This window comes from Macaca fascicularis, chromosome 14 (genome assembly GCF_037993035.2).
Source record: "Macaca fascicularis isolate 582-1 chromosome 14, T2T-MFA8v1.1".
Taxonomy (NCBI): Eukaryota; Metazoa; Chordata; class Mammalia; order Primates; family Cercopithecidae; genus Macaca; species Macaca fascicularis.
Genome location: NC_088388.1, coordinates 49,367,065 through 49,393,877, shown reverse-complemented (window position 1 = coordinate 49,393,877; position 26,813 = coordinate 49,367,065). Strand labels below are relative to the sequence as shown.

At 34.1% G+C, this 26,813-nt stretch overlaps 1 protein-coding gene across 42 annotated transcripts in view; it reads right to left on the bottom strand.

Moving 5' to 3' along the window:
- The window catches only part of SOX6 (SRY-box transcription factor 6), a 658,308-nt gene that overhangs the window by 418,796 nt on the left and 212,699 nt on the right, over nucleotides 1–26,813 (bottom strand). For 5 of the 42 annotated variants that reach the window (XM_065528463.2, XM_074014201.1, XM_074014208.1 and 2 more), the window contains exon 1: nucleotides 1,335–1,392. The exons of the other annotated variants lie outside the window; for them this stretch is intronic. The gene's annotated coding sequence lies outside the window, so the exon portion shown is untranslated. Of the gene's footprint in view, nucleotides 1–1,334; nucleotides 1,393–26,813 lie in introns of those variants that run through there. 42 annotated transcript variants of the gene reach the window in all.

Here is a 26,813-nt window from a genome sequence, read left to right as displayed (position 1 = left end):
CCAAATAATCTCTCCAAGTTTTAGATTCCTTGTCTTTAAACTTACAGTAAAAAAAAAAAAAAAAATAGATTATTTGGCTTTATAATTACAGAAAATATTGATACAAATGTAAAGATTTTCCATATGACTAAGCTAATATAAACCCTAGAATACCTCCAAAATTAGTACTTACTTAATTAAACACAGACGAAGATGGTAATGCCACAAGACAAAAAGAGAATTTTAGAAAGAAAGAAAGAAAATGAGAAGAGAGAAAAGAGCTGACATCCTTGATAGTGAAGAATTTCTGCAATAGGGAATCAAGGCCCAGGAAAACTCAGTAGCTTTTTCTTATTCCAGAAAAAGAACTGGGGACCAAATTTCTCAATTTTGGCTGCTAGCCTCCAGCCTAACTAATCACCCAGTTGCACTTCTGCACATGGAAAAGCTGATAGACCATCAACAAATTCTTTATCAAAATAAACACTTTGTAACACTGACAAAATTAAAAGTGTTGTAATCTATAAATGGCTCAGCTTGTTCTGTTAAAACTTTATCCCAGTTGGACACTATGCTTAAAATATGTTCAATTTTTTTCTTTACCTCTGTTGCAATTTTTAAGTCACATATATTTTCTTCCATCTCTAGAAAGTAAATTTGTTTTCATAATTTTCCAAATTATATTTATATACATTCTTCATGAAAATATGCATAATATAGTCAGTTTCATTTTTTTTCTCTCCTAAAGAGAAAACATGCTTGAAACCTTTTCTTTTTCAGTAAAAAATTCTAGTCTCACACATCTTGTTTCACTGACTTCCATATCTAAAACTTCTCCTTATTCCCCCACTCCCTCCCAAAACCCAAACATACATACACATACACACACAGGCAGAGGCACAATGGACACAATACCAAAATTTTAAAAATAAATGTTTAGACATAAAAACACCTGAGGGTGACACTAAGTTGTAAGCTATTTCTAAAACAATTTGTTAAGGTAGTGGGAAAAAAAACACACAATAGACATTCTAATCAAAGTCTGGTAATTTTTCTCTCCAAGTGAATGTTATTAACCAGAATAATAAACCACTATTAAAATAAGCAACTTCTTACAGTTAATCATTATAAAAGAAGAGTAAAAGTCTTAAAAAGCAAAGTCTTTGCTTATCAGAATGTTATTTTTACTTTAATTATTAAAGGATCTCTGGATATCACAGGGTTGCTTCTCTCCCAACCATCATCAAAACATTCAGTAAAAAACCTTTGTCAAATACGGTGTCACTCAGTTCATAAATAACAACATACTTGTCATCTGTACACATAAAGAACAGCCTAAATGTTTAATCAAATACCTCGACTTCAGGAATTAACTTCTTGCCTTTGTCCTTTGGTGGCCACGATATCTTCATTGGAAGCCTCTATTGCTGTCATTATTTCTAATTGAAATCATCCTCTACCTCCACACCCTTCCACGAAGGAAACATGGCTTTTATCTTTGTCTTGCACATGCACACAACAGAGGGAGGGAGAATAATTTGCTATTTGCACTTTCAATAATAAAATAGCAAATTAATAAGGAGTGCTCTCTGTTATAGGATACCAAGCACGTTCAACACTCAATTCAGCTGTTGAAAAGAACTGCACTGTAACCCTTTTACCTAATATAGTATATTTTCAAAAGGCAGAGGAAATCTCTCAACTTGGGGGAAAATTATCTAAAGGTAAAGAGATGCTATATTTAATTCCTCACTTGAAGCTTGTGTCTATTCTGAATAAAATACTGCAACTTTAGGTGTTTCTGTGCTTAGATTTAAGAAATGGACCTAAATGAAGTTAGAGAGTTCAATGTGGAATCATTGTCAACTCCAGGGTAGTTGTACTAGTTGTACTAGTAATGGCAGAGTCAGGATTTTAACCTAGGCAGACTAGCTAAAGACCAAGCTCTTAACCACAACTTAATCTCTTAAGCACCATTAAAAACAAAACAAAACAAAACAAAAACAAAAACAAAGACAAAAAAACTAATTAAAACTTTTTGTTCCCTTTTCATGGATAATTTGAAGTATACATTGAGATTAAATCCTGTTTCCCTGAGAAATATAGCTGTACAATGTTGTGTTAGATAATTATTGTATTAACTTCTGTTTAAGTACCCTTTGATATAGGAAATTTAGCAAAGAATGCACTCATGATTCTATGAGTCATGAAATAGAGACTTCTGTAACAATAATAAGAATTGCTCTTTCCTTCATAAAATATTTAAAGTTCATTCTTTTAGGATTAATTGAGCTTAAATACTGAGTTCCTTAGACTCTCCCACACTTATGTCACTACATTGCTCCATAGATTCCTTACACAGCAACATCCTTATAACAGAGCAATAAGAAGAATCAGAAAGGCAGCAAAATCCAAAACAGATGTCTCAAGGAAATACATTAAAGCTTATTTACTTTGCTTAAAGGAGAATTCCTCAGCTCAGAATCTATTTACTCTTACTTAAGCATAACTGTAGCACAATTTTAATTATTTGAGGAGCACACCTAGGTTCAAATCCTGCTTCCACCACTTACCAATAATACAATCTTGGGCAAGTTGCTCGACTTCTCTGAGTCCAGGTATCTTTACCTGTATAGTAGTTCACCTTGCTGCAGTGTTGCAGGAATAAACCTAATAGATACATGTAATGTTCTTAGCACAGTGCCTAGCATATACTAAGTGCTCAATAAATGGATCTTTAATATCTTAAATATAAACTAATAGCAATTCAAGGAGTTATTTTGAGAATTAAATGGTATCACATGTAAAAGCACCTACATTAGTGCTGTACAACAAAAGGGAGGCCTACAAAATGTTAGTTTTCACTCTTTTCTTATCTAATTTAACAGCTCATAGCCAAATAGAAGTAGCAGCTTATAAAGGAGTGTGGGAAGAGGACTGATATTGCTAAAGGCAAAAACACTAATTACAGAGAAATGACAACTTCAAGTCTGAAAAAGGCAAAGATAGGAAACCAAAAATTCAGACACAAGAACTCAAAAAAAAAAAAAAAAAAAACCAGCAATTTGGAGACCACTCAATGTAGAGATAAAGTCTTAACAGACGCTCAAGGAACAGCTCAGGAATCAGATGTTTGTAGTGATAGCTGAGCCATTAAGAAACGCTGTTAAAAAATTAAATGTAAAAATCAGAAGATAAAACTATGATATAACCTCATCCTCACATATATTACACCAAAATATTAACAGGAACTATCTCTGGTAATGAAATATAGGTTATTTTAATTATCTTCTTTAACCTTTCTATTTTTTCTAAACAAGAAACTGCTTAGGAATCAGAATGTATAGTTAAATTGTAAAAATAATATTGGCACGTACAGAAGAAGTCTTTAGAAACCTAAGAAATATATAAATGTGCAATAGATTAATTCATTCTAAACTGAGTTCCCTGTTCAAATTGCCTCATGACATCCTAGAAGAATAAAGGTATTAAAATAATGTAACATACGAGAAAAATTTGATTAGTTGTTGCACAATAAATTCACGTGAAAGAGAAAAAAATGCTAAAAGTAGATTCATCTTAGAGATACTATTTTAAATAGTAGTCAGTAGCAACACAAACCTTATAACAAAAACCACATATGATTACCTCTATCTTTGCTTGCAATAATTCTGACACACCCTCATTTTTAGAGTAAAAAAAATGTTTAAACAACTCTAGGAAAAGATAGAAATAAACTGAAAAAATTGAGAAATTTCAAGAAGCATAGTCATAAGTGAAATGCACCTTTTTACATTCTAAAATAGAAATAAAAATGCTTTCGGCAAATGTAGCTATTACCATGTAATCACACTGAACAACGGGAAAAAAAGAATAGCAGCATAGAAAGCAAACTAAAATATCAGAAATGAACGTATTGCTTTTTTTTTCTTTCTCACCTGTAGTATCTATCTCTCTTTGGAACTGTCCCACTGAACACCATGTACAATAAATTAATACAGAACATGCCAGAGAGCTGTACAACAGATCCTAGAGGACTTTTTCATCTGGAAAAAGGGCATCTTCCCAGAAATAGAAATCATTTTCCTGTTTCTTCATTAACCAGAGCTCTAACTTTAAAAGAGTGAAAAGCAGAATAAAAAGTAGTAGGATGTTGTACACTCTCAATTACTTCAAGTACTGTTATTATTATTAGTAGTAGTAGTAACAGTACAGGGCTAGTACAGATTTCAGATGAACTAAATGAAATAGTCACACAGTTAATCTGTGGCAGAATCATAACTAGAATTTAGATTATGTGCTTCCCTGATCCCAATTAATATTCAGTTCACCTTTTCTATAATTTCCCCCAAAACTTGACATCTCCAGATCTAACTGTCACTTTAGCTGACTCAGCTGTGACTATTTCATTTCTTTTCTTGGATTCTGATTGTCAGTGGGTTAAAAGCAATGTATAACATTTTTAATATCAGAGGCATCTATACTTCGTAATAAAAAGTGGGTAAGTTTAAATCATGCCTGTAAAATGTTTATTGAAGTGCATTTTAACCTTGGAAAATTAAAAAAAATGCTCTTGAGGTATGCTTTATCTCAGTAGTGTCATTATTTTCAAGTCTCATTTCCATCACTTAAAAGAAAAACTTTTCAGTGAACAGAAAGGTAAAGAAAAAATAAAACAAATATCTTTCCTTTATTATTATGTTGGGATCATATTTTAGTCCATTTTAAATTGGATACACCCAAGTCTTAGAAATGCAAACTCCTGTGACCAGAAAAGTTGCTGAGTTCTTCATGATGCTTAAAAGGAAAGAAGGGTGTAATAAATAAGTTTTTGGTTCTGATTCATTTTTTGCTCTTTTGAAATAATTAATGCTGTGGAAATCACAGGCAACTGCTATATCATTTATGACTGAACTGAGTCCAAAGGAGAAAAATACGTAAAACATTATTTAATTAAAATTTTGCATTTTTTTTTCTCTCACATTTCCTTTCCTACTAGCTAATAGTCATTCAAATTAAGAGGATAGTTTCATGTTTGTTGCTGTTGAATTGCCTTGGGCCACATTAACATGTTCAGAGATCTGTGGTATCTGGAACCATATTGTTCTCTGGGGCCAACCCCTTGAGTATGGCTCTCAAGCTCCCCCAGCCTTATTTCAAAGCTGTCTTTGGCAAAATGTAATGCTCATAGGAAGGCTCTGCTTGTATTGGTATGCATATGGCTCTTGAGGAATATTAGCAGAGTTGTTTTTTGTTGTTGTTCTTACACATGTGGTTTTGCGTTTAGCTTGGAAGTGGGATAATAATGAGAATTGAAGGAGGAATCCATTCAACTTCAATAATTTTACCATAATGCAGGAAACACAAAACAAAGAAAAGTTTACTTTCCTGATTCTAAGTTGAGAATACCACACTGGAAAAGCCTTTTCTGTGGAGGGCAGGCGGGGTGGTGAAGTAACTGAGTCATGGCCCTGAAACAAAAAATCTAATCATGTCAATATCCTACTTAAAAACCTTCATTATTTCCCCATAACCTACAGGATATAGATTCCTTCATATAGATATAACACTCATTAATAAGCTGATTCCACATTATCTTTCTATTTCTACTTCCTGACACATATACACACACTTAGCAACATAAGACCTGGTCTTCTCTAACTATTCTCTGTTGAATGCTCTCTAAATCATCTTTCCTTGATATCTATTCTTAGAGCTTGCAAGCTTCTTTTCCATTTATGGCCCTCATAAATACTGTTCCCTCTTCTGTCTCCTCTTCACTAAACTATATCCTACTTATAATTTATGTCTCAGTTTTAATATCACTAATGTGTAGTCACCATCCTTGATCCCAAACCAAATTAGGTCTCCTTTTTCCTTCATAGTATTTATTATCCTACAATTAAATATTTATTTAATGTCTTCCTCTTATTTGGACTGTAAACTAGAGAAAGGTACAACATACATTTTAGTTCACCATTGTATTCCTGGCCCATATATACTTGGCACTCAATGGATTTAGGAAATTCTCTCATTATCCAAATATTCATTACGTGAGTCACCAAAATTATATAGAAGGTAAAAGGCATTCATTAATAACCTTACCATTTGTAAAATTACTCTTCACGTAAACATCTCTCACAGATTAACTTAACATGTATCTCACACATTTGGGTTAATGTCCTTGTGTCTTTGATAATCATTGACAGTGCTTTCAAACTTGTTGGCACATTGGAGTCACGTGGAGACCTATAAAAACTATTGATACCTGGGTCCCATTTCAAAAGATTGATTTAACTGGTTGAAGTGTAACCTAAGCAAAAGAATACTTTTTAAAACTGCCATACACCTGTAATTTTTTTTTCAGTCAAGTTTGAGAATCAGGCTAGTCAATTACCAGATATTGCATTGTGGCATTGAAACCAGTGTTCGAAATAAAAATGTAAGGTGACTGCAAAACAAAACCACACACCTTGCAAAAGATGCAAGATTTCATGAAGCAAAGAAATACAGTGTCAGAGAATAGCTCAAACCATTGAAAAATCAACAATTTACAGTTAGACTAAGAAAAAAACTGAAGAACCAGAAAGTGGCAGGAATGACAGTCAATATGGTAGATTATTCATAAAAGAATTATTTGAATATAAAAAGATTAAGCAAAGTCCTTAGGAAATTTTATTTGCAAAAATGGCCTTTGTTATGTCAGATGGTACTACAGTGTGAAAATTGATTTTGCTTTCATAATATTTGACCTGAAAAATTACTCTTAAAAACATGATCACTCTTCTAAGAATTAATGCATACTTAGAATTATAAATGAATGCTGCCAATATATAAACTTATTTTTATTAATTTTAATTTGTAAAAGTTGACTCAAAATGAAATCATTTTTCCCATTGTATACCATGCAATTTTAATCCCCGCCCACTTAATACATTGAAATACAAAAGAAATCATCCTGTATCGCATGACCTTGGCAAAGATGCAGATACAGTCCTACTTTTTTCCTCTTATATTATTATACTATTTGCTTCCTTGTCTTGCCTCATTCTAATGGTTGGACCTTAAATACAATGTCAAGTAGGATGAATGAGCATGGACAGTATCTTGTTTCCCATCTTGGGAAGAAAGCACTCACTATTTCACCATTAAATATGATGTTAGTTGTAGGTTTTTCATAGCCATCCTTTTCAGATTAAAAAAGTTATATGATATTCCTAGATTGCTGGGAGTTTTTTAATTATTAATGGGTGTGGTCAACTGTTTTTTCTGCATCTATTGAAATGATCATACGATTTCTAATTTACTCTATTAATACAGCAACATTTTCCAAATGTTAAACCAATCTTATATTTCTGGACTAAACCCTACTTGGTCGTGATATTTCATCCTTTTCCTATATTGCTGGATTTGCTGTTGTTTTGTTAAAGACTTTTGCATCGGCCGGGCGCGGTGGCTCAATCCTGTAATCCCAGCACTTTGGGAGGCCGAAACGGGTGGATCACGAGGTCAGGAGATCGAGACCATCCTGGCTAACACGGTGAAACCTCGTCTCTACTAAAAAAAAAAAAAAAAATACAAAAAACTAGCCGGGCGACGTGGCGGGCGCCTGCAGTCCCAGCTACTTGGGAGGCTGAGGAAGGAGAATGGCGTGAACCCGGGAGGCGGAGCTTGCAGTGAGCTGAGATCCGGCCACTGCACTCCAGCCTGGGCGACAGAGCGAGACTCTGTCTCAAAAAAAAAAAAAAAAAAGACTTTTGCATCTACGACCATTAAGGACATTGGTCTATAATTTTCCTTTTTTATAATTTTTTTTCAGGTTTGGTGTTAGGGTAATGCTGGCCTCATAAAATTAGGTAGAAATTGTTCCCTTCTCTTATATTTTTTGAAAGAGTTTATGTAAGAGTGATGTTATTTCTTAAATGTTTGATAGAATCCACAAGTGAAATCATTTGGGCCTGGAGTTTCCTTCACAGAAATTTTTATTTTTTTAATGAACAAATTCAATTTCTTTCAGAAACAGCTATTTAAGTTTTCTGTTTCATCTTGTGTCAGTTAGTAAGTTTTTTTTTAAGAAATTTGTCTGTTTCATCTAAGTTGTATAACTTTTTGGCATAAAGATATTCATAATATTTTCTTATTGTCAGTTTAATAACTGTAATATGTGTAGTGATAATTCCTCTTTCATTCCTGATATTGGTAAGTTGTATTGTCTTTTTTCTTGGTCTTTACAAAAGAAAAACAATTTTTGCCTGTACATTTTTCTTGTTTCCAGCAATTTGACTATGAGGTGCCTAGATGTACTTTTCTTTGCATTTATCTTGCTTGGAGTTTGCTGAACTTCTTATGACTGTACATTTATATCTTTCACCAAATTTGGGAAATTGGTGGCATTATTTCTTCAATTTTTTCCCTGCCCCAATATCATTGTCTTTTATTTTCTGGGACTCATGTATGTTAGACCTTTTAATATTGTCATATATCCCTAATCCTATATTCATCTTCTTTTCTTTTCCAGTTTTTTTCTCTGCTGTTTTGGGGCTTTTTGTTTTTGTTTTTTAGAGACAGGGTCTCACTCTGACAACCAGGCAAGAGTGCAGTGGCACCATCTTAGTTCACTGCAGACTTGAACTCCTGGGCTCAAGTGATCCTCCCACCTCAGCCTCTCAAGTAGCTAGGACTATAGGTTCGTGTCACCACCCTCAGCTAGTTTTATTATTTTGTAGAGACAGTCTTGCTACATTGCTCAGGTTGGTCTCAAACTTCTAGTCTCAAGCAGTCCTCCTGCCTAGGCCTCCCAAAGTGCTGACATTGTAAGCTTGAGCCACCATGCCTGGCCTCTCTGTTCTTTAAATTGTATAATTCTATTGATCTATCTTCAGTTTCACTCTCATCTCTATTCTGCTGATTATCCTCTCAAGTGATTTTCTTCCTTCAGATACCATTTTTTTTAAAGTTCCCTTTGGCTCTTTTCAATAATTTATCTCTCTCTACTGAGATGTCTTTTTTTTTTTCCTCAAATTTTCCTGGTTCTTCATATGTTGACCAATTTTGGATTGTATCTTAGACATTGTGATCACTATGCTGTGGAGACTCTAGATTCATTTATAGTATTCTAAATAGTATTGCTGTTTAAGAAGCTTACTTGCTGAGACTCAAACTGCATATTTTGCCTTACTTGCAGTGAGCAACAACTATTTAGCTATTTAGCTCTTTTAACCTCACTTAGGCTACTTGAGACCAATTCTGTACATCGATGGCTTGGGGATCAGTCAGAGATTTGTAATATACAAGTTAGGGTTCCCTTTCTTTGGCTTTTTCCTTCTCAGGATTATCTCCTCACCTCTTAGCAACTGTGGTTGCCCAAAGTCTGTTCCCTTGATTCTGCAGGTCAGAAAAAAATGCTGTTTTTTTCTGCAGCCTTGCCCTCATACTAGAAAGCTTGAAAATGACAAACTTACCCAGTTTCCTTTCCTCCATTCTTCCAAAGCTCATTCTCCTCTCAAGATTTAGTCTGTTTCAAGTTACTCTTCAGTGCCTTCATATAGTTGTGTTTTGCCCAGAGTTTATAGTTGTTATCCTTTCTCAATTTTCAGTGGATGAAATGGCCCTTTCTCACTACCAATTACTCTCTGATAATAAAGATTTCTTGTATTGCCTTAAAGACATATTAAATGATACCATGCTTTTTCACTCCTTCATGCCTTTACACATTCTATTCCTCTGCCTCCAATGTCCTTTCCTTTGATCTGTTCAATGAAATGTTAATAAACCTTTAATGTTTGATCTCAACTGTCACCTACTCCATGAAAACCTTCCCTGACTGGAAACAACATATGCTGGAGAGGTTGTGAAAAAACAGGAATGCTTTTACACTGTTGGTGGGAGTGTAAATTAGTTCAACCATTGTGGATGACAGTGTGGTGATGCCTCAAGGATCTAGAACCAGAAATACCATTTGACACAGCAATCCCTTTACTGGGCATATACCCAAAGGATTATAAATCATTCTACAATAAAGACACACGCACACGTATGCTTATTGTGGCACTATTCACAATAGCAAAGACTTGGAACCAACCCAAATGTCCATCAATAATAGACTGGATTCAGAAAATATGGCACATATACACCATGGAATATTATGCAGCCATAACAAAGGATGAGTTCATGTCCTTTGCAGGGACATGGATGACGCAGGAACCATCATTCTCAGCAAACTATCACAAGATCAGAACACCAAACACTGCATGTTCTCACTCATAAGTGGGAGTTGAACAATAAGAACACATAGACACAGGGAGGGGAACATCACACACTGGGGCCTGTCGGGGGTGGGGGGCTAAGGGAAGGATAACATTATGAGAAATACCTAATGTAGGTGACGGGTTGATGGTTGCAGCAAACCACCATGGCACATATATACCTATGTAACAAAACTGTACATTCTGCACATGTAACCCAGAACTTAAAGTATAATAATAAAAAAAGAAAACATTCCCTGACTGCTCATCTAGTTGTTCCCATCCCTGATTTACCCAAGCTCTTGTCACATTATTCTATATTTATTAGTTTATGTGTCTGTCTTGGTGACAAATTTGCAAGATTCTTGTAAGAATCATATCTTTTTTCATTTTATACCCTTTGTGTCTGGCATATAGTAGGCACAAATTGATGTTTAGTCATCAGTGAATGAATTAATTCATTATCAGTAAACATGTTTCTCCTCAGCCAATCATTAAAGAACAACGGGTGAAAGAGGCACTAAGTCAGTCAATACCTTCAACAGCCTTCAGATTGGGAATTAAACATTCAGTGAGCAATACAAATAACATATAAGTAAAGATGAAAATGAGTATGTGAAAGATCATATTTCCTTATTCTTTCAATCCTATCCTCATGCAAATGATTTAAGAGAGATGAAAGGAAGGGAGAGGACTAATGTTTATTAAAGATTCACTGAGTGCTAGGTGCCTTTATTGTTCTATTTAATTTTCATAACTCTACCAAGTAGAAATTTTTCTATACTGATTTTATATATTTTAAAAGATGTCAGGTTTTGCCATCCTCAATATTTAAATACCTAAAATTTCAGTTGAGAATATTAAAATTGGAAATAACTCAGATGTCTATCAATACAACAATGGTACATATATAGTACAAAATATTATGTAGAAGGAAAAGAGATAAAGCTATATAAACTGACAAAGAGCTCCAAGCCATCATTTTAAGTGAAAAAAAGCATGTAAACTATAAAGCAATATGTGTAAAAGGGGAAACTGCTACCCTGACACGAAATAAAGCTGCACGTTTCTATATAATGGCATACATTTGTATGTGATTATACAAGAAGTCTGAAAGGATACAAACAAAATTGAAAATAGTAGTTACTCTTGGGAAAAGAAATAGTCTTTAGGGTGAGAAAAGACATTAAGAAAAATTTTGCTCATCTTTTTTTCAATAATTATTAATTCAACAAATGCTTAACGACAGTCCACTATATACCAGGCACTGTTCTACAATAAGAATGTATTTGTGTCTTACTTGTCTAAATTTAAAATATTCTTAATGTTTTAAATGAAAGTATTACCTCAGTAAGAGAAACTAAAATAACAGAAAATCTCTAAAGTGCTTAAACATGTGATCTACTATCTTTTTCATGTGTCAGAAGATCAGAAGCTTTTTAAAGATAAGTAAATAAAATTTTTATTACTTTTAAAGCCTGTTCTTCCAAATGCAGATTTAAATTCTTATTTTCCAGATCTGGACCCTATGGAGAAACAAAATGATTTCTGTTTCCCTTTATAATACAGTTCCACTCACACCAATTCTTATGAGGTTTGGGGATACATGGTGAAGTCTAAAGTTCTTACTTGGGGTAATTCCAGATATCAATTGGCTGTCTGCAGATAAAAACACACCTTTTTTTATTATTCATATGCTTGAGCAACCCAGAAAGTACATCTGGCCTTCATGAACTTCATTATTGGCTTCACATAATAGAGGAATATATGTTTGTCCCTTAAGTTGACTCACTTCCCTGCCTTAGCCAAGTGACTCACAGAGGACATCTTCTCATAAACTTTAATTTAGAATAACTCAACATTTTAATCTGTCTCCTTAATTCTTTCTAATGACAAGACCATCATCATCTCAACAAAAAGCCCATTCCATTTTTAATCAACCATAACTGCTACAAAATTATTTTTTCTGCTTGCCCGTGACTCTGATTCCCTGAGACTTTCAACTACTAACTTGAGTCTAGCGCTCCACAGTTTCTAACACTTTCCTGGGCTTTTTCCTGAGCCCAGGAAAGTGTTAGAAACCGAATTTCTCTGCAACTAGACTATTTGTTCAGTTGAAAAAAAAAAACAAGAAGATTTGGCTTTTACCTTAATGAAGCAACAGCTTTCTTGGGTAATCATTAAAAATACTTCCTGGCATTTGTTTTAAAAAAATATCCCTCTGCCTATCTGCACATGTATATATAAGTGACATACACATTGCTCTTTACTTTCGCTTTTAAAATATCTTTTAAATGGGCACCAGCCCATCTTCAGCTCATGTGACCTGGCTGCCTACTCAAGAGAATACTATCTTCTGCCTTATCACATGGCTTCATTTGAGCCACAGCTCATTTACTAAAAATTATGATATTTCATTCTTTTAAGCCCACAACTGAATCTTCTTATTTTTGGAAACCTAAAATATCAGGCAAGGAATTAACCACTAAACTTCATCCGATAAACCTTAACTTATAATTAGGCTTAGTAATGTGTCTCTGTTAATTACATGCCTTTAACCATCTCCGTTCCATATGCTGGAAACCGTTAACTACTTTGCATCTTTAGGAAAGTAGAAAAAATAAAACTTCCAAATCTAGAAAACTTACGGAGGACATCCACCTAATTCATCCTGGTCCTTAGAAGAACATAACTTCCCATCTAAATATTTTGGGGAGTGCGGGGATGAGGTGAATATGCATCTTATCTAGAAAGTTACACCTACGCATTTAAAAAGGAAAAACAAGGTTTCAGTCCTGGCTCTTGTCTGATTTTTGTCCCAATTTTCCTAGCTGTGAAACAAAGATAATAACAGCTCTACTTTAACCATCTCACAGGGTTACTATAAGGCCTCAAAGGAATCTACCAACTTTTCATCTTTCCAAATACTGTGAGATTGAAACTTTTAAGTATATTTTTACTATGTATATCATTGAAGAAGATGGAAAAAGGCGCTATTATAATTCCATAGTCATTTACTGCTCTTAAAATGCAGATAAATAAAAAAAAGTATAAGATAATATATGAAAAAGTTCACTTGAAAGTATAATATGTAATAAAAACATAAGGTGCAATGTCATTAATAATGGCACCTTCTACGACTTCAAGTGAGACACTGTATAAATCCCCTCCTTTTAAAACCAAAACATTTTAATTAAATCCTCTTTTTTGTCTCCTTTTCCCTCATCACCAACAAAAAAAGGTTCCAGCATAATCTTTTAGCCTTGGACTTAATTACAAATGCCAGCAAAGATTTACGTAGAATATAATGTAAGTATATTCTGACATTTCATAAACCCCAACCATCCTCTCAGACTGACTTCATTTTCTTTTTCATGTTTTGATAACCTTTTTATATTCTCCTGAAGAAAAACAAAAGTGTCTACCAATATTTTAGCAACGGGCAACACTATGAATATTTTGGTTATTGTTATCTACCTTAAAACCCTTCCATGTGGTCTCATGGCTTTTCTCTGCAAAAATACCAGGTATTTTTTTCTCAACTGTGTCTTAAATTTTTCCAGATTTTTACAGCCCATTATAGCATTTCCACAATAAGATTATAGCCACTGGGGCTGCTCCATGAGTTTAAAATTTGAAAGTTCGGTTCCTGTGTCCAGGAATACAGATTCCCCAAAGCAAGGACACAAAGTGACAGACTACACAGAAAAACAAGAAACAACAATGAAGAAAAGCTGTTAAATGTTTTATAGCTAGATATTAAGAAACAAAAACATTTCTACCACCACTCTCACCCCAATCTTAGCTAGCATCAAGTTGCATAATTTTCTCTAAACAGTACATCCAAACCAACCAACAGACTCTATTTTTATGTACTTTGCTTTCTCTCAATCTCCCTTTTTTCACTCTTTCTAATTCACTGCATTCCTCTTCCTGATAACAACAACAAATATTTACTGAATGCTTGTAATGTGCAAGACCGTGTGTGCTACATGCTAAGTAAAACATCCAAGAACAAAATGGGCCAGTCCTGAGTGAAGGACAGACACTAAACAAAAACCACACAGATACATAATCTCAAATTGCAATATCTGCTGTAAAATAAATTAAAGGATGAGAAACACGATCTTTGCAGGGAGACAAGATTTGCATTGGAAGGAGCAGGAAGGGTTTCTCTGAGTAAATGGCATTTAAACAGGGATCTGAAGAATGGATAGGAATCACTCTGATGAAGAGTGGAAAGTGGTGCCTTCCAGGTGAGAACACAGCATTATGTGAATATCTTGGTATAGAAAAAAATTTAGAGGGTCCAAGAAACTGACACTAGACCAGTACAGTAGCTGGATCAGAAAGAATGATTTGGGAGAAAGACAAGAGCTGAGGCTGGCAATACAGGGGTCAGATTCTGTGGGGCCAGGGTCTTTTATGTTAAGAATATTTTTTGTTTGTTTAATTAAAGTATAATAGGAAGCCAAGAAAAAGTATTTCTTGGATCCCAAAGAATGGTAGGTGGGGTTTTCCCTATCATACAAGGAATATGGAACTTAAGCACAATTTTTTTAAGAAGCATGTAAATGAAAGACACCAAATGCCTGACTCATTACCACTAGCATGAAGACAGGGAGATGTAAAACTAGAAAAGGCTTCAACTATATTGGTAATGTTTTATTTCTTATAAACACAGGTATTTATACCATTCTTTAAACATTTTTATATGACTGAAATTTTCATAATAAAAATTGTTTAAAGAATTAATGAATGCTAAGAATTCACTGATTCATTTCCCTTCCCTCTTCGTTCTCAGGCTCATATCAAATCTTCCAATTTTGAGAAATTCAAGCACATAGAATTTAGAGATCTCCCCTCTTATTCATTTTGTTTCCTGAGCCTTTATTCTCTAGACTTTTAGCATCAGATGTTAGGGGTTCTTTAATTAGCTTATCTTTTGTTTTAGCATACACTATAATCCTTACAGCTTTCCAACAAGCACAGAGTTAATATGAGGATTAAATGAGATTAAAAACACAGCATTTAGCACACAAGAGCTCAATAAATGTTAACTATTTTTATTATTTCACTTACGATAATCTACTATTCCCAGTCTTAAATATAGGCCAGAACATTAGAACTAACAAAAGTCGAGTATATAGGACTAAATAGTGCTCTGGCATTTTGAAAGCATGTATACTATGTATTTTCACAAATACACACACACCAACACATGCACACATAGAATGTAGATTTCCAACACTGAATTTTTAGTTTTTGAAAAAGATATTTTTTCTGTGCTCATTTAAGCATTAAATGACAAAATGCTAATTTGAATTTTTTTTATTCCCACTCAAGAAGTACACTGCAAGAAAATGTGCATTTGTTTGTGTGGAATTGCAATGTAAGGCAAGTTTAATATATTTCCTAACTTCTCCTAAGTACAACAATATTACATTGAAATGACTTATGATTACATAGAGTTTCAATAATATTCAATAATATATGGTCCACATTATGTTTAAAAGGCTCATTTTTGTAATATGAAGTAATTCATGCAAAACCTCAATCTTATAGAATTGAATATTGACATCAAAATTTCTTCTACAACAGGAGGATCAGTCTTTAGTGGAAGAACATTATTAAAATCATATCTTTTCACTTAATTTTCTTTGTACAAATAGCACAGATCCTCTCATTTCTCTTTCCTTGTAATTCACAAATACCATAAAAGCTGTCTTTAGAAAAGTCCTTATTAATCATCATGATGAAATGAGTACTGGGACCCCAAAAATATCAGAACCTGTAACAGTTTTTGTTAACTAGACATCTGGAAAATACCTCACTGAATCTTTACGTGAATATTTTACTTTAAACTATATTTTAATACCTAAGAACCCAGAACTTCCTCTTGTGAAAAAAAACAAGAGAGTTTGTCACTCAAGATTCTTCAGTTTATATTCCTTGAGGTTTGGACTTAGATTGTTTTAGTAATCACTTCTCCATGCCCATCTCCTTGTTCTTAATCACAAATCTAATCATGTATTTTTCTAAATATTCAAAATTAAATATATTTATCTACTTATGTAAATAGTTTTTAGTTACTGTCTACCAATAGCATGTATAGGGATCTCATTAACAAACAGATTTAGAACTTTTTAGATTTGTTCCAGCAGCTTGTAAATTCATTTTAGACTTAATTGTTTAAATATATCAACATTCTAATCATTTTTAAAAGTGGACATAAAAGATTAATTCCAAGTTTTTTTTACTTACCAAGCTCTGCCATTCCACCCCACTGCCTGAACAATATTATCAGCTCTTCGGATACTCATTCTTGCTAAGTAAAAGCATATTTCTTCTCTAGCTGGATTAATAATCAACTTTCTAGATAGTTCATTTGTAATTCTCTTCTGGTTAACCCTTAGCATTACAGCAGTCTGCCCAACTCATGCTATTTAATTTATGAAGGTAGAAGGAACAGGGGAATTTAATCAGGTAGATATCAAAAGGAAAGTAAAAATGAGGGACAGTTTAGATTAGGCCCAAAATAATAATCAGCCTTACTTTTTTTACACTAAACGGTATAAATCTTTGTTAGATATTACAAAAGCATTCAGGTCATAAATACAAGATACAAGATACATGAAGAGAAAAATCTAACAGGCTTATGGCACACCGGTCCAGTACATACCAGCCCATGTTTATTGCTTTTTATATGCAGATAAACAAAACTCAGCTCTGGGCACAAGACATACATTTTTCTCTTAGTAGAAAGGTCTGACTTTCAAATTCCAAATGCCTCCTCTCTCAACAGTTATAGTGACATGGTCCCTTATCCTACAATAAATGTCATCCTAGGCTTCATGGCAATTTTCTGCAAATGCAATCTATAAACACTTGCATCAGAATAATCTGGGATGCTTGCAAAAAATATACACACCTGGGCCCCACTTGACAAGTCCTAACCACCCAAGTGATTCTTACATACCTTAAAAGTTAGAGAGCCACTGCTCTAGGATCACCTTAAACTCACCTAAGAAAAACTCCAACATAATCCCTTAGAACTCAAAATAAAATTATATACCTTATTGCTAGTTTGACCTTGACCTTTTGCCTTCATTCCAATAACTAAGATTCCACCTTGTTTTTCTGTAGCTGAGTGCAATAGTCCATCTAAAACCATAACCATTCCCTGAACTTTTAGCTAATTATCCATTTCATATTTCTGGATGTGAATAAGCAAGTCCTATTCATCATAGCAGGTGTGGGGCAGAGTAGTAAGGGTCTACTAGGATAGGAACAATCTTGGGAGAAAGTTAATATGGCAGACACAATGTATTAGCTAAAAGGTTGGACAACTGACACCCATAACTATATACTCCATTATAGGAAAAAAACTAGAATCTGTCCTTTAACTCCACTTGTTGTATATGGATCTTATTGAGGCCTAGCTGCCTATGTCTCTAAGTACCACTTACCCTAGATTTTTTTTTCCTTTCTCTGCTTTATGAAACTCTTTAATATCCTGTTTTATGTATTTCTTCTATAAGGTCAAAAGGCAGACATGGCAGCCAGTGGTTTCACAAATTGCTACAAAAGGCCATGTTCATAGCCAGAATGAAGGAAAAGATAAAGGCTATGGAAAAAAAAAAAAAAAAACATAAAAACCTAAAGGAAAACCCTTGAGAACTGGAATGACTAGTAAACCAAGTAAAATAATATTTTTAAAAAATTTTAAATTCTGATCATTTATTTTTATTTTCATAGACTCTTTTAAGAAAGGTCAACAAAAAGATGATGATTCAAAAGATGATTATGAGAGAAGGTTAAAGTGACTAAAAGAAAAAAGACGTTACTGAACTAGTAGAACTCAGAAAACAGATTTTTCTTGGCCTCTCTACCACTTCCTAGATTTACGATCTAGACTAAGTCTCTTAACTTTTCTGTGCTTCAGTTCCTCATCTGCAAAATGAATATAATAAACCAGGTCCTGTGTGTCTCATAGGGTTATTTTTATAATTAAACAGGATCATGCTTATTAAAAAGCTTTGAAACTATAAATACCATATAAATATAGGGGATTACTGTAGCTATATAAATTGCTATTATCTAAAATATTATTAACATATCCACAGATAAAGTGGTAATATTTTTATTGTTTTATATTATTTTATTTTATTTTAAGAAACTGGGTCTCATTCTATTGACCAAGTTGGAGTGCAGTGGCACTATCATAGCTCACTGCAACCTCAAACGAATAAACTCAAGTGATCCTCTCACCTCAGCCTCCTGAGTACTATATTATTTTTAAAGGAAAGTATAAACCATACACAGTTAAAAAGTAAGTAGAAGTTTGTAAAATGTCTTTCCTAAGGAAATTTTAAGAATATGACCAATATTAGTTAGGGGAAGACTAAGGCAAAATCATCCCAAAGTATAGATAAATAATCAGATTAACCTGAGTTTGCCAGTTCATGCCTTAAGGTTCTTACCAGAAGGACTTCCAGGTGAGGAAAGGGATAAGGAGTGATACTGGTGACATTTCTCATACAAAACCATCTACCTAAAGACAGAGTTCAGACTGACTTGAAGAAGCAAAAGCTTGGGGTATTTGTTACACGACATTTCACTTTATCCAAAATTGCCCTAAGATTCAATCAAGTGCCATAATTTGATTTAATTGGATAACGTGTACATGTTCAAAGGGAGAAAATCGAAGTTTTAGCCGGTGCAAAAATTGGTTGATAAGAGTTGCCCATGTGAAGGAAAAAGGATTCTTAACTTAAAAAAACAGACAGTTGGCTGGGCGCGGTGGCTCACGCCTATAATCCCAGCACTTTGGGAGGTCGAGGCAGGTGGATCACCAGAGGTCAGGAGTTCGAGACCAGCCTGGCCAACATGGTGAAACCCCATCTCTACTAAAAATATTAAAAAATTAGCTGGGTATGGTAGTGGGTGCCTGTAATCCCAGCTACTCAGGAGGCTGAGGCAGGAGAATTGCTTGAACCCAGGAGATGGAGGTTGCAGTGAGCCAACACGGTCCCACTGCACTCCAGCCTGGGTGACATAGTGAGACTCCATCTCAAAAAAAAAAAAAAAAAAAAAAAAAAAGGTTTCAATTCCATTGAAACTGAAGAATGTCGAATTTTTTAAAAGTTCCATTTTTAAAAGTTTCACTAAACCATTCAATAAATATTGTTGAATATGTACAATGTTCTAGGCATTGTTCAAGACACTGAGGAATATGAGCAACAAAAACAGTCAAAAATTACCTGCCATCATAGACCTTACATTCCAGTTGGAAAGAAAGCCAATACATTTAAGAGATACACAAATTATATAGTATGTTCAATATTGAAAAAGGTTCTGGAAACAAATAGAACAGCATTAGAGAGAACAGGATTGTTTAGTAGGTTGCAATTTTAAATAGGATGCTCAAGGCAGAGCTCACTAAGAAGACATTTAAGCAGAAACTTGAAGGAGGTGATGAAGTTTGGTGAGATCATTATAGTACAATCATGGGAGTTATTTTTCATCCATGTTAACATTTTTACCACTTTAATAATAAACAAGACATTCTTATAAATGTACTTTTGTACTATAATAGTGAAAAGCTGTAAGTCACTAATGTAATGGTAAAACAAATTGTGGTACATCCATATGACGGCACACGATGTAATGATTAAAAATGTTCTCCAAGACTATTAACTTAAAAAAATCAATAAAATGAGTTTTTAGATACAAAAATGCACGTATAGTATGATCCAATCTTGCAGAACATTTTTTCATTTGCTCAACAACTATTTTTTGAGTACCTTCTATAAGCCAGGCACTATTTTGGGCACCAAAGAGAGGGCAGTAAACAAGCTAGTCATGTTCTTCCTTCTCATACATACATAGATAAAAGACTTATATGAAATATAACAAAATATTACTAGGAAGTAAATTTCATTATGAAAGAAAAAGGTAAAATTATAAGTTATTTTATTTCCTCCTTTATGATTAAATATAGTCTCAAATTTCTAAATACTTTCTGAATGGTGCCAAAAATAAACCATGGACTTTATATTGATCTAAACATTATAGCCCATATGTGTTTTGTTATATCTGTGTTTGCATAAATAATAATTTGCAGTCTTACAATATTCTGCCAAATGTGTATTGCATTTTTCAATTATATACCAATTTTTATGTCTCATAACACCTAATGAAATTGAATAACATTGGATCCCTTTCTACAACTACAAAATCTAGGGAAAAGAACAGTTAACTAATTTACCACACTAGAAATACTGTTTAAATTGTAAATTATAACAATGCATATGAAAGTATCTCACACAGTACCTGGACAAAGAAAGGCTTGCAGATTCTGGATCCTATGCTAATACCTTCCCAGTTATGCTGGAGTTTGTTGTTGTTGTTGCTGTTGTTTGTTGTTTGTTTTTGACAGGGCAAAAAATCTCCATTTATTTAAAATGGAGCTTTAATAGTTACCAAAAAAAGTCTTATCTGAATCCCAGACCCTACCACGACTACCAGGTGTTAGCTTTATTCCATCTCCCCTCAACCACTAAAATGATCAGCAAACAAGTTAGACTTTTTTTTTATAATGTTTTTCCAGTCTTCTTTTGATTTCAGTATTTATATTTAAACCATGTAGAAAATGGCAGCTGTCTACCTCTAATTAGTCAAGTTGTCTTGGGCAAGTCATTTCAACTTTCCAGTCTCACTTTTTAAATTTTTCAAAGATAAGATTTGGACTAGGAGACCTCAAAAGTCATTAAGCTCTAAAGTTTCATTATATTACTTTAAGTCTATAAGGTATCTATAATAAATCAAAGGAACACAGCTTCTCAAAAGAATAAAGGCTACAGCAATAGGATGGTTGGCTAGAACAAGAAAACAAAGACCAAGGATTAAAAGAGAATTTGAAAATCTCCCCAACCCCCTGGACCAAGTCCAGCTTCAATCACATAAAGGTTGTTTTGGGACTATAGAAAAGAATAAATATGAAGGTTTCTCAAATCATCAAGAGATGATGTTTTTGCTTAGAAAGAAAAAGTACACTTGTTCCTATACACTCTCTAGTTCTTAAAACATACATACACACATCACCAACAACAATGCCCCTAAATGTTTTAATATTGATATGGAAGGAAAATACAAATCACTCATTTTGCTGAAATAAAGTATTTTAAACCTAGAAAGGGTGATTTCGTTTTGAGGGTTTAAAAAAAAAAAAAAAAAACCACTGTATTCACTCTTTTTCTATTGCCTCCTCTGTATACAAACCCCCAATAGCTCTTAAATTTGTGGCATTTTCTTATGTACATAGAGAAAAATTTGTATTGCTATTGCAGCAACATCTAAACAGTTTCCTGTAAACTTTCAGTGATGGAAGTCATAGAATTTATGATAAAATCCCATAGAGTGGTGAAACAAATTTCTTTCATATTTATCATTCATTTTATTCAGTGTGCATTTGAAGGAAAACCTTTTAAGAACACCAATTATGTGAGAAAGCTACAACAACTAAATTTATTGTTAAGTATCACATCATTGGTCCTCCTGGGAGTTCAGGAAGAAAGCTTAAATCACATTTCCTAACACATTGGAGAGTTTCCCAGAGATGTGATGGCCCACAGAGGCAAACCATCCAAAGCATACTGGAATCTCAGAGATGGTGACAAAGAAATATCGCTTTGTTTAATAAAAGCAGACTAGAGTTACCCTTTCAATTTTTTTTAACAAAATACAAACTCTCTCTTACCCCATTTTTCTTCGTTCCTTCCTCCACCCACTCCTGTTTCACCTGACTAAACTGTAGGTATTTGTTCCATCACCTGACTTAGGGGCTGGCTAGAAATATTAGGAAAAAAAAAACAATCTACTATTGTTACATGAGACAACAACCTTTCATGTCCTTGAAGCTCACCATGACCTTTCATCTTTCCTATCCCCAATGGTCTCTCCTAACAACTAAAACTACACTCAGTTGGGCTGAATTCCAGATTGTCATAAAAAGAACCCTGTCTTTTCAAAACAAAACCAATTTTTACACCAAGGTGGGGGAGAAACACAAGTCCATTGTTCCCTCACAGATGGAAGTTGGAGTTACTAAGGCAACTGCTCTAATCCTCCTTTTTACCACCTTTTTCACATCACTGGCCTATCAAGTATGCTACCTTTTAACTCATAAGCTCAAAAGCTGGTAGTCTAACTGGCTGCCCTAATTAGCTACGATTTTCACACTACAGACAACATGATGAGCTAATCGAAATTTGCAAAATAATGACGTACCTCCAGCAAATATTCCTCCTCCTGAGGCCCAGTCTTAGAATAACAATAATGAGACCATTATTAGAGAAGGGCATTAAAATGCTGCACTGCTGCTAAACAGAGAACTTAATTGTTCTGGTCTTGTCCATTGAATCAACAACCTATTGTTGTGGACTTGAAAAATAAAGGACTGGAGAATGGGTGCCATGATGATTGGTCTGTGCGGCCATACCAGCACTCTGTAGAATTGTTTTCTTTTGAAACTCTTGATGGACTAGTAGTTTTGTTTAAAAGTAACATAAAAGGCGATTGTCTGGATAAAAAGTCCTATTTATTGAAATCCTTAGAAGCAGTTGCATGGATTTGTTCGTGACCCCTGAGACAAAAACATAGTGACCATAATAACACCATTTGTAGAGAGCCCTGTTACCACTGCCTACAGTAACATAAGATAAGAGACAGTCTTTTCTAACTACAGTTGGAAGGAAGGAAGTACTTCTGAGCAGAAAACAAGAATGATAAAAGGTCAAATACTGGATAAAGCTCATTAATAATTGAAAAGGAGACTTTAAAAAATAATGCTAATTTAAGAATTCTGTACAATTGCTAAAGATTCAAGCACATGTAAAAAGGCACACAGCTTGTTTTTTCTTTTCTTTTCCCACTTTTGAGCTTCTTTGGTTAAGAAAAAGAATTAAAATAGAATTATTATTAAATAACTAAAGCAAGATGTCTCAGGATAACCTGGAGAACAAGAAAATAATTATTCTTATGGTCATCCCCAATCTATATTGAGAATAACAAAATACTGAAGTTAAAGGTTAACTAGTGTAGGATTCTTAGCTGTAGAAAAGCACTGTTTACACACTGTAAAAGTGTCTTCCATATGGGGCCATAGTACATGTTTTCTGTAAAGTCAAACCAAGATTTTAGTGTTGAATTGTGGGGAAGGGACATACTTTTGCTGTTAGAGGGTATTTGGGGTGAGGGTCTGTTTGTTTTTTACCAAGTAAAATCTGCATTATATAAAAATGTATTAAATTGTAAATAAGACCTCTTGCTTCATTCAAACTGTGCTTTGCTTCAGTTATCTTCATCTTGTTAGACTAAATTAATTAACAATCTCAATGTTGCACACTTTCTCTTTTCATTACATCAAATACTGGCCAGTATATTAAGAAAGCCCTCACCATGGGAATTCTGCAACACTACTGCTAAGAAGAGTTTCTGTGTATCAATGTAACAATATTCATTTCATAAGCATTTATTAAATGTACTTTTACTGTTAACAACCAATTAAGCACCTAAATTCTTAACATGTTATCAATTGAAAACCATTTTTTCAAAAAGCAAAACTAAACTAAAAGTTGCAAGATACTTTAAAAAGGAAAAATAAATCACATTGTATGGCCACAACCAGGTTTCACCATCAACTTTACCTAAAATAAGAAGAAACACATGAAAATTTGACAGGTATGTTTTCATGGATACAAGACAGTATTGCATAAAAGGTTTAAAAGACACACCCCAAGCCGTTCGTTCTGCTCCTTGCTGTGGAATGTTTAACATGATAAATAGGATGATTAGAATTTCATTGGTAAATCCCATTATTTTAAATCTATAAGAATGAAATGTTTTAAACTCTTTTGTAAGTTTCCTTTTCAAACTGAAACTCTGTGGCATCTAGAATTATGCAAATGGACAAAACACTAAAGCTCTTTTTAATCTTTTCCTTGATCAACCAGTGCTTCTTTCTCCAATCACAGCTTTGTGTGTGATATCTTTCTGCTAGCATTTCTTATTTAATTAAAACAGACACTGACAGAAGGACATGGATTAGTACTGTAATGATGCATTTACTTAGATTAATCGGAGGCTCCTTTTAGAGTAATGGCTTAAACAAAGAACAAAAGGAAATTGTTATGAAACAGCCTTTTATCCCAGGCAAAGGTCGCATTATGAGGTTTTTAATTTTGTCAGCTTCTGTTATACTCTGCCTTGCTAGTGGAACATGAGAAGTGCTTTTACCCCCAATAAAGCCAGTTATTATAAAAACAGCCATTAAAGCTGCAAATTAAAATGTCTGATTTTTAAAACAGGTTACTTAGCTTTCAGAATATCCTAATTAGCATGTTGTACATTGTTGTGAGGAAAAGAAGACTAAATGCTAATGACCTACCGCCAGGTGACCACACTGCTGTGCACAATAATAAGGACCTTTCCAAGTAATATGATGAATTAACCAAGTACAGGTCCCCCATCTAACACCCCTTCTCCAAATACAGCTTCAGATGAATGGAGGGCCTGACTGTTTGGATGTGTTCAGTAGGGCCCTACTTCTGTCCAGAAGACTTTCAGCCAGCTACTTTTTATATAATCACTAAAAGGCAGACTTCTTTCTATTACAAAAGAAAGTAAATGAAATAGCAATACTATATACAGTCTGAAGTTAGAAAAGGCAACAGTCATTTGACTGCAAAGCACAATGAATTAAAGAACCATGCCCCAACAAAATCAACTCTTTGCCTCTTTTCATCCAACCTTCCCCAACCTATCCCTCTCCCCACCGCCTCTTTAATAAGTTGAGCTTGCAGAGTATAAATGGAGCTAAGGTTTGAAAGCTTAGTCTTTTTTCATAGCACTGATTTTTACACCATGTTGTCTTTAACCAGCTGAAAGGTAAATCGAGTTTCCTTTTTCTAAATGTTGTTTTTGCCTTCTGTTTACTGACTACATCCACTGCTACTTCTCCTTAGTCAAAACTACTCTTGACAAAGGATATATTGTCCTTTGCATTTCCTACTGTATGAACTTACCTCGATTACTTGCCTACTTCTAGGTATTTTCTGCTTTATCTTTCTTTATGGACTAAATGATTCTGTGCCCCACTATACATTAGGTTAATATGTGGACTAGATGGAAAATATCTCCACAATTCCCCATAGAGAAAACATAATCCACTTTAAGTTTCACACAAATACTCCTGAGTAGCTTGCTCTAGAAATTTCTTGAAACCAACAGGATATATTTTCATTGGAACAAGAAATCACTGAGGATCATCAGTGCCATCTATCCCACGGACTCATTTGAAAAGGAGTATTATTTGAGGTTGTATCAATTATCTACAGCCACAAGAATGCACAGGTTTAACCAACCCAAAACTTAGTGGCTTAAATCAGTAAGTTTTTTTTTTTAGTTTATGCATCTGTAGGTCAGCTGGACATTTCTCTGGTTTTAGTTGAGTTCACTAACATATCTTGTGGTTGGCCTTGGCTGGGACAACTGGTATAACTCAACTCTGTTTCATATGTCTCATTCCCCAACAGGCTAGCCCAGGATTGTTCTTCTATAGTGAGAGAAAAGAGCAAGAGTGTGAACAGAAATGTACAAGTGCTTTTACAAGCCTCTACCTGTGTCACATAAGCTAACATCCCATTGGCCAATGTAAGCTAAATGACTGATCTCAGAGTCCAGTCATGAGGAAAAATGCCCTATCAATATTGGAAGGGAACCGCAAAGTTTTAGGGCAAAGGTCATAAATAGAAGGAAGGATGAAGAAGAACTGGGACCTTTAAAGTATTCAGTCTTAGCAAAGAGGCCAAGGTCATTTGATGACTCCCAAAGTTCATCAGCAGAAGCTTCTGTTTTGTTCCATTTTAAATAATGCTGTCTACACAGCCACTCAAAATCAATGTCATTTTTATTTTAATAAGTGAGAAAAATTCTTTAAAAGATAGTTAACAAACAACCCCATCACACCTTATCTCCATTGACTTCCAATTTAAAAATTACAACTATTAAGCTAATCCTAAAATGTGACCTATACAAGTTCGCCATTTATTTTTGTGTACTGAATTATTGTGAATCAGATATACCTTAATAAGAGGTTTCAAAACTACAAACATTTTTGTCTCAGATGCTTCCCTTCCACTGACAGAAGCAGCTAAGTTTGAGGAGCTATCTAATGGATACTAGACCCAGAATTTTGTTCATTACTATATCTTAGAGAGTACAGTTTTATTCCACAGAATACCAGAAAACAGTATTTCACACCCCCTTACAACAGCAGATATAGCCACAATAGCAGTGTTTAAAAATAAAAATTCTTTTGAAGTCCAATCCCTATCACTTACGTCTCTATTGTTCCTCCAAGAACTTTGTCTGTGAAAAAGTAATGCAAAGAAAATTGGTCTGAGGATACTACATGAGAAGGTGCCCTAGAATAAGATGATTAAGAAGCTAATTTTAAGCTTTGCAAATTTTCTGTTTCTACAAAAGATAAATGAGGAAAGTATCCATGATGATTGCACCAGTTTCCCA